Below are 7,232 nucleotides of genomic sequence, written 5' to 3' on the forward strand. Positions count from 1 at the left end.
AGAGAAAGAGAAAGAGAGAGAGAAAGAGAAAGAGAGAGAGAAAAGAGAGAGAAAGGAGTGGGTGAGGCTCCTGCCTACATTGGCCCCTGGTCCCCAGCAGGCTGGAAGCTGTGAATGAAATTGTGTGAGGGGGGCTCCCCAGTGTGCTGTGGGCTTGAAGTGAACATGTTCACGCCTGGGTGCTTACGTGTGGTTATTCCGGCTCTGATCTGAAGCTCCCTGAGGTTGAAGTAACAAGGGAAGTGACCAACCCTGGCAGGCTGGGTAAGGGACAGGGAAGACAGAGCTAAGAAAGGAGGGAAGAGCTAAGTCACTTGCACACAGCACCTTGGGCCAGCTGATGGTGAAGAAGGCTTGCTGCCCCATCCCACTCCCTCAAGACTAAAGAGTCGCACTGTAGGATCTACACTCTTCGTCCCTCAGCTCTCACTCTTGTCTGGAACCCCAAGTCCCACACTAGGTAACCTAAAGATTCTTCTAAAAATTCTTGCTTTAGCAGGGCAGTGGTGGCACATGCCTTTAATCCCAGCACTTGGAAGGTAGGGGCAGGCAGATTTCTGAGTTCGAGGCCAGCCTGGTCTACAGAGTGAGTTCCAGGACAGCCAGGGCTACACAGAGAAACCCTGTCTCAAAAAACAAACAAACAAACAAAAACAACAACAAACAACAACAACAAAAAAGATTCTTGAGATTCTTGCTTTAGAGGGTGATGAGTAATTCCCGAGATATACGGAACCATTTTTCTTTCTTTTTCTTTCTCTTCTTTGAGACAGGGTCTCACTATATAGCCTTGAGCTCGCAGAGGCCCACCTCAGCCTTTGCCTCCTGAGTATTGAGATTAAAGACTTGGGCCACCACAGACAGCAGTCCTCTCTCTCTCTCTCTCTCTCTCTCTCTCTCTTTCTCTCTCTCTTTCTTTCTCTGGTTTTTTGAGACAGGATTTCTCTGTGTAGCCTTGGCTACTCTGAAACTCTGTAGACCAGGCTGGTCTCAAAACTCATAGAGATCTGCCTGCTTCTGCCTCCTGAGTGTTGGGACTAAAGGTGTCCACCACCACTACCACCATTACCTGGCTCTTTCTTTCTTTTTAAGACCAGGTCTCATTGTGTAACTCTGGCTAGCCTGGAACTCATTGTACAGACCAGAATGGCCTCAAACTCACAAAGCTCCACCTGCCTTTGTCTCCCGAGTGCTGGGATTTAAGGTTCAGACTGTTGTGCCCGGCCAGATAGACCCACTTTTACCAATGACAAGTGGGGAAAACTCAGTTGACACCTTAAGGACCGTGTCAGGAAAGGAGCTTGGATAGTGCAAAGATGGTGCCAGGACTGGACCAGCTGTGGGTCTCAGGAGAGGGTGGTGTAAAATGAGAGGAAGTTAGTGAGTCGTGAGGACCTCTGTGAGGGAGAAGGGGGCCTAGGCCTGTGGGGTATCAGTGCTCAGTGAGAGGACAGTGGAGGATCCTGAAAGCCCTCAGTCAGGGCCCTGAGTGAGGTTAGGGATGGCAATGCCTTCATACCTTACACTTCTACTTGCCCCTTCAGCCCAGGACTGTCCCTGCCCCAAACTCTGAGAGGAAACCGGAACTCTTGCAGGAGGTGGTTTCCTGCCACTGCCCAGTCTTAGTTCCTTTTTGGTGAGGTTGTCCGGGTTTCCTGGGCTTGCTCATTCCTCCCACCTTGTCTGGGAACTTCTCTCCCCCCCCCCCCCCCCCCCCCCCCCCCCCCCCCCCCCCCCCCCCCCCCCCCCCCCCCCCCCCGTGCCCTGCCCCAGTCCTGCACCTCTGTCCACCCTCCCTACCTCATGGAGACCTTTTCGAGAAGAACAAAGGAATTTGACTGGGTACCCACCCACTATGCTCAGGGACAGTGGGGGTGTGGGATCTGATGCTCAGATCTCCCTAACTCTCTGAGAGATAGACAAACTGACTGGCCCAGTGCCTCAAGCCAGTTGTCACATGGGGACAGACTTTGAACTTAAGCCTGTTACCAGTTCTTCCTCATACTTGGAGGTCAGGCTGGGGGAGGTCAGGACATCTCAAGTCTTAAGTCATCACTTTGACATGATTTTGGGAAATAGGACCCACGGGAAAGAGTGAGAAGGTTGGGGCTCTCATGCCCAGGAACACAGGTGTGTGGGAGGCAGGCTCCCTGTTGGGCGTTCAGCTGCCGGAAGATGGATTTAGTTAGCCATTGGCCTTGTGGGAAGAATAACATTTACCAGTGAGAGACAGCATGATCCTGCCCAGGTTTTGGAGAGTCCAGCCACAATGCCAGGAACAGAACTGTGAACTGACTCTAACAGTCACCTGAACCTTCTGTCAGCCTGTGTGACCTCTCAGGGAAGTCGCTTTTCTGATATATGCAAGAAGGCGGGTGGACCAAGTGCTCCTGGGGGCCTCTGTGCAGCTGCTGTTCTTAGCCTCTCTTGGCCACTGCACACTGAACTAGAGCTGCTTCTCCTGAAATCCTCACAGCTGCTCTGCCCAGAGGGCGCAGGTGAGAAACCGGATGTTCAGATGTTTTGTCCTTCATCCAAGGCTACAGCCTCCTGAAGAACAGCACTGGGGAGGGGTGTTGAGCACTTAATCCCTGTGGCACAGAGATCAAAAGTTCAAGGGGAGGGTTATGCAGAGAGATCCTGTATGCCCTGAAGGGAGGAGGGAGGGAAGGAAGAAAGACCAGACAAGTGAGAGCTAAATCAGAGGTGGGGGAGGAGAAGAAAGAAAGAGACAGAGAGGGAGGGAGGGAGGGAGGGAGGGAGAGGGAGAGAGAGAGAGAGGGAGAAAGAGAGAGAGAGAGAAAGGGAGGGAGGGAGAAAGAGAGAGGGAAAGGGAGGGAGGGACAAAGAGAGAGAGAGGGAGAGAGAGAGAAGAGAGAGAGAGGGAGAGAGAGGAGAGAGAGGAGAGAGGAGAGAGAGAGGAGAGAGAGAGAGAGCATGAGCGAGCACACGAGCTTACTACATAGGAGCAGATATTGAACAGGGGCAGATACTGAAGCGGGCAGCTTTGTGGTCCAGGGTTAGACCTTAGATATCTGTAATCTGATTTCAACCTTGATAGGGTTCTTAAATTGACTTCTTTCTTTTTTTCTTTTTTCTTTTTCCTTTTTTCCTCTGTTTTGTAGTTGTTGTTGTTTGTTTGTTTTGAGACAGGGTTTCTCTGTGAGGCCCTGGTTGTCCTGGAACTCTCTCTGTAGACCAGGCTGGTCTCAAACTTACAGACCTGCCTGCCTCTGCCTCCCAAGTGCTGGGACTAAAGGTGTGGGTCATTAGCACCCAGCTGAATTGATTCCTTTCCATAGGTCTTATCTGGGGCTGGAGTTCAGCTCTGGGGTAGAGTGGATGAGTAACATGTGCCAAGTCCTAGGTTGAAACCCTAGCAGCAGGGCAAAACTAACACCCATGTTCATAAACAAACCGTCGCTTCTGAGCCGTGTAGAGTGCTGGCGGCCATCACTCGTGCTGCTCCCTGTCTGACTTTAGCACACAGCCAAAGTACACTGTCACCTAGGATAGACAGGAGGGCAGTCGACCTGTATCAAGATGGCTCAGTGGTTAATGTCAACAAGCCTGACAACCTGAGTTTGATCCCCCGAACACATATGGTGGAAGGAGAGAGCCAGCTCCCACAAGTTGTTCTCTGACACACACACACACACGCACACACACACAGGGAGACACAGAAAGAGAGAGACAGAGAGAGACAGAGACAGAGAGAGACAGACAGTCAGTCAGAGAGAAACAAGAAAAAGGAGAGAGAACAGATCACGTCACATTTGCTCTGTGCCGTAACTAGATTATAAGAGCTGGCACACAGTGGGTACTCAAAGAGGTTACGTGGTCATGCTTCTACAGAGATTGCAAAGTAAACCAGTACACAAGGTGCCCAAACTGGTCTGTATTGTTTCACTTCCCAAGTTACCTCAGTGTCCTAATCCAACAAGGGTTAAAACAAAAACCTGCCCCAGGAGGTCACTAAAGGGATCATGTGTAGAAATTTCTTGGCATGATGCCAGTCACTGTGTAAATGTTTAATAAATTAGCACATTTTTACTAATATGCACCCAGACTTCTGGAGAGTGCAATGACTCCCCAGGGTGGCAGAGCTTGGTTTCAAGGCACTGAGCAGGAGGGAGAGAGACTTTTCATGCAGATGCTTGACTGGTCAGAACCGCCTCCCTCTACCCAGTTCCCCCTACCCAGCTCTGACTCTCTTCATCTAGGCCGGTCTCTCTCTCTCTCTCCCTCTCTGCCCTTCTCTGGTGTGTGTATGCATGTACATGTCATGTATGGATATGGGTGTGTCTGTACATGCATGTGGAGGGATGCCATACAGTGGGCAATGCAGATGTCTTCCTAAATTGCTCCTTGTTTTTATTTTAAAATTTTTAATTTAAGGTAGGCAGATTTCTGAGTTCAAGGCCAGGCTGGTCTACAGAGTGAGTTCCAGGACAGCCAGGGCTACACAGAGAAACCCTGTCTTGAAAAACCAAAAAACCAAAAACCAAAAAACAAAAACTTTAATTTAAAAATATGTATAGTATAAGGGTCTGGAGAGATGGCTCAGCAGTTAAGAGCACTGACTGCCCTTCTAGAGGACCCAGGTTCAATTCCCAGCACCCACATGGCAGCTCACAACCGTCTGCAGTCCTAGTACCAGATGACCAGACACCCTCACACAGAGATGCAGGAAAACACCAATGCATATTTTTTTAAAAAGCCAGGTGGTCGTGGTGCATGCCTTTAATCCCAGTACTTGGGAGGAAGAGACAGGCAGATCTCTGAGTTTGAAGTCAGCCTGGTCTACAGAATGAATCCCAGGACAGCCAACACTACACAGAGAAATCCTGTAAAAAAATTATTGCCGGGTGGTGGTAGTGCATGCCTTTAATCCCAGCACTTGGGAGGCAGAGGCAGGCAGATTTCTGAGTTAGAGGCCAGCCTGGTCTACAGAGTGAGTTCCAGGACAACCAGGGCTACACAGAGAAACCCTGTCTCGAAAAACCAATATATATATATATATATATATATATATATATATATATATATATATATATATTATTGTATGTGCCCAATGGTGGTGGCACACACCTTTAATTCCAGTAGGCAGGGGTGAGTAGATCTCTGAATTCAAGCCCTGATCTACAAAGCAAGTTCTAGGACTACCCAGAGAAACCCTGCTTCACAAAACCATTTTTTAAAATAGTATGGTGTTTCGTCTTGCATGTATATTTGGGCAAGCTGAGCATACCTGGTACCCATGGAAGCCAGAAGATGTTAGATCCTCTGGAACCGGAATTACAGATACTGTGAATTACCATGTGATTCTGAAAGTCAAACCCAGGTCCTCTGGAGGAGCAGACAGATCTTCTCTCCAGCTCCTCTTGTTTTGAGACAGGATCTCCCACTGAGCCTAGCACTACAGTAACCGGCCAGGGAGCCCCAGGGATCATCCTGTCTGAGATTTCATGCACACAGCACCAGCTTTTTTTTTAAACATGGGTGCTAAGGGTAGAATCCAACTGCTCAGTACTTGTGTGGTAAGCCCTAACTGAACCATCTCGCTTATCTCCCCAATCCTTCTGTCCCCCTAATTAAATACTGGAGCTGGTATATATGGCCTCAGGCATGTTAGGCTAGAATGTCGCTAATGCTAAGCTATATCTTCAGTGCCTTCTTTCTTTCCTTCTTTCTTCCTTTCTTCCTTCCTTCCTTTCTTTCTTTCTTTCTTTCTTTCTTTCTTTCTTTCTTTCTTTCTTTCTTTCTTTCTTTCTCTTCCTCCTGCTACTGGAGATCAAATCTGGAACCCAGGACCTTGGGCATGGTAGGCAAGCACTCCACAGCCTCAGCCTTGGATTCTGTGGCACCAAGTCTTGCTCTGTAGCCTACACCAGCCTCAAACTTGCTACACTCCTGCCTCATGTATTTGAATGCTAGGATTTGGGGGTGCACTACTACGCTGGTCTCCTGGTACTCTTCATCTGGAATATGCTGTCTCTGGCTGGGGTTCTCTCTGGCTGCGGGGTGCTGGCTCCCTGACATTGACTCAGGGGAGCTCATTCTCCTCCTTTCCTGGGCGCAGCCATCAGGAAGTCGCTCCAGTAGCTCTAAATCAGCCACAGTGGGAATATTTATACCATGAAAATTAGCAAATGCTACAAAATCGGAGCTTGGGGTTATTTTTTTGTTGTTGTGGTTCCTTTCTTTATCCCCCCTAGCCCCTGAAAATCAGTTTATGAGCACACCACTCCATCTTCTTCTCTTCATCTTCACATCTTCCTAGCTGCCAGTGTCTTCCACTGTTTCTCTATAGTTCTTAGTCTCTGCCCTTTTTTTCTCCCCATCTTGGTTCATGTGGTCACATCCAGTGTGGTTTTTCCCTGCACTGCACCTCAAACACATCCCTTGTCACCATGCCTGAGTCCTTCAGTATACTCACACTGGAAAGCCAGATCCACTCAGGACCACAGATACCTCAGAGTCTGGGTGTGACAGAGTCCTGAGGGTTGTCCAAATTTGCCAGCTGGTTACACTGCCACCCCCGCCAGTACTCTGTCACCCCTGCCAGTACTCCTGCTCAGTCGGCAGAGCTTCTCTTTGAACCTTCCTCTTTCACTGGCAGACAGATTACGGGAGCTCCCTGTGAGGGATATGCCCTAGCAGTATTCACTTGGGTATTATTGCAAGTGGCAACATTGTGCCTACTGAGGGCTGCTGGGCTGTGTAAGTTTGTATCCTACAGAGGAGTGCTCTGGGTAGGGCTGAGTCTCCAGAGGAGTGCTTCATACATCCCAGTAGGTCCTACCCAGGCAGTACATTTGCATATATTTCAGGAACCACTACAATTCTTTCTCAGGGACAAGCAATGCAGGGAAATGGCTCAGATTCTAGTCTGAAACGATGGGATTCCGCACATGCGTGATCTTAGGCAAATATCTAAACATCTCCACGACTTAGTTGCTTCCACAATAATAATATTTAAAGCTGGGCTTGTAGGGAGGGTGAAGTGAGGTGGTATAAGCAAAGTGTTACCCAGGAAGGGGAGATAACTTTTAACTCACTTTTCCTGTGGTGAGGTTGCATGGTGTGGGTATGTACACATGTAGAATGTGTGTGCTCACATGTGTGCAATGGATGAGGGCTGTAGGTTGGTGTTTGTATGATACAATCACAGATGCATGTCTGGAAATCAGTATGGATGAGTCTTTTAGAGTCTTTTTTTTTTTTTTTTT

At 48.8% G+C, this 7,232-nt stretch overlaps 1 protein-coding gene across 3 annotated transcripts in view; it reads left to right on the plus strand.

The window, feature by feature from the left end:
- Fgr (FGR proto-oncogene, Src family tyrosine kinase) overlaps positions 1–7,232 on the plus strand; it is a 29,086-nt gene that overhangs the window by 1,868 nt on the left and 19,986 nt on the right. The window contains exon 1 of one of the 3 annotated variants that reach the window (XM_031378950.1): positions 2,099–2,498. The exons of the other annotated variants lie outside the window; for them this stretch is intronic. The gene's annotated coding sequence lies outside the window, so the exon portion shown is untranslated. Of the gene's footprint in view, positions 1–2,098; positions 2,499–7,232 lie in introns of those variants that run through there. 3 annotated transcript variants of the gene reach the window in all.

The sequence above is a fragment of the Mastomys coucha genome, unplaced genomic scaffold (assembly GCF_008632895.1).
Source record: "Mastomys coucha isolate ucsf_1 unplaced genomic scaffold, UCSF_Mcou_1 pScaffold18, whole genome shotgun sequence".
NCBI classification, from domain to species: Eukaryota; Metazoa; Chordata; class Mammalia; order Rodentia; family Muridae; genus Mastomys; species Mastomys coucha.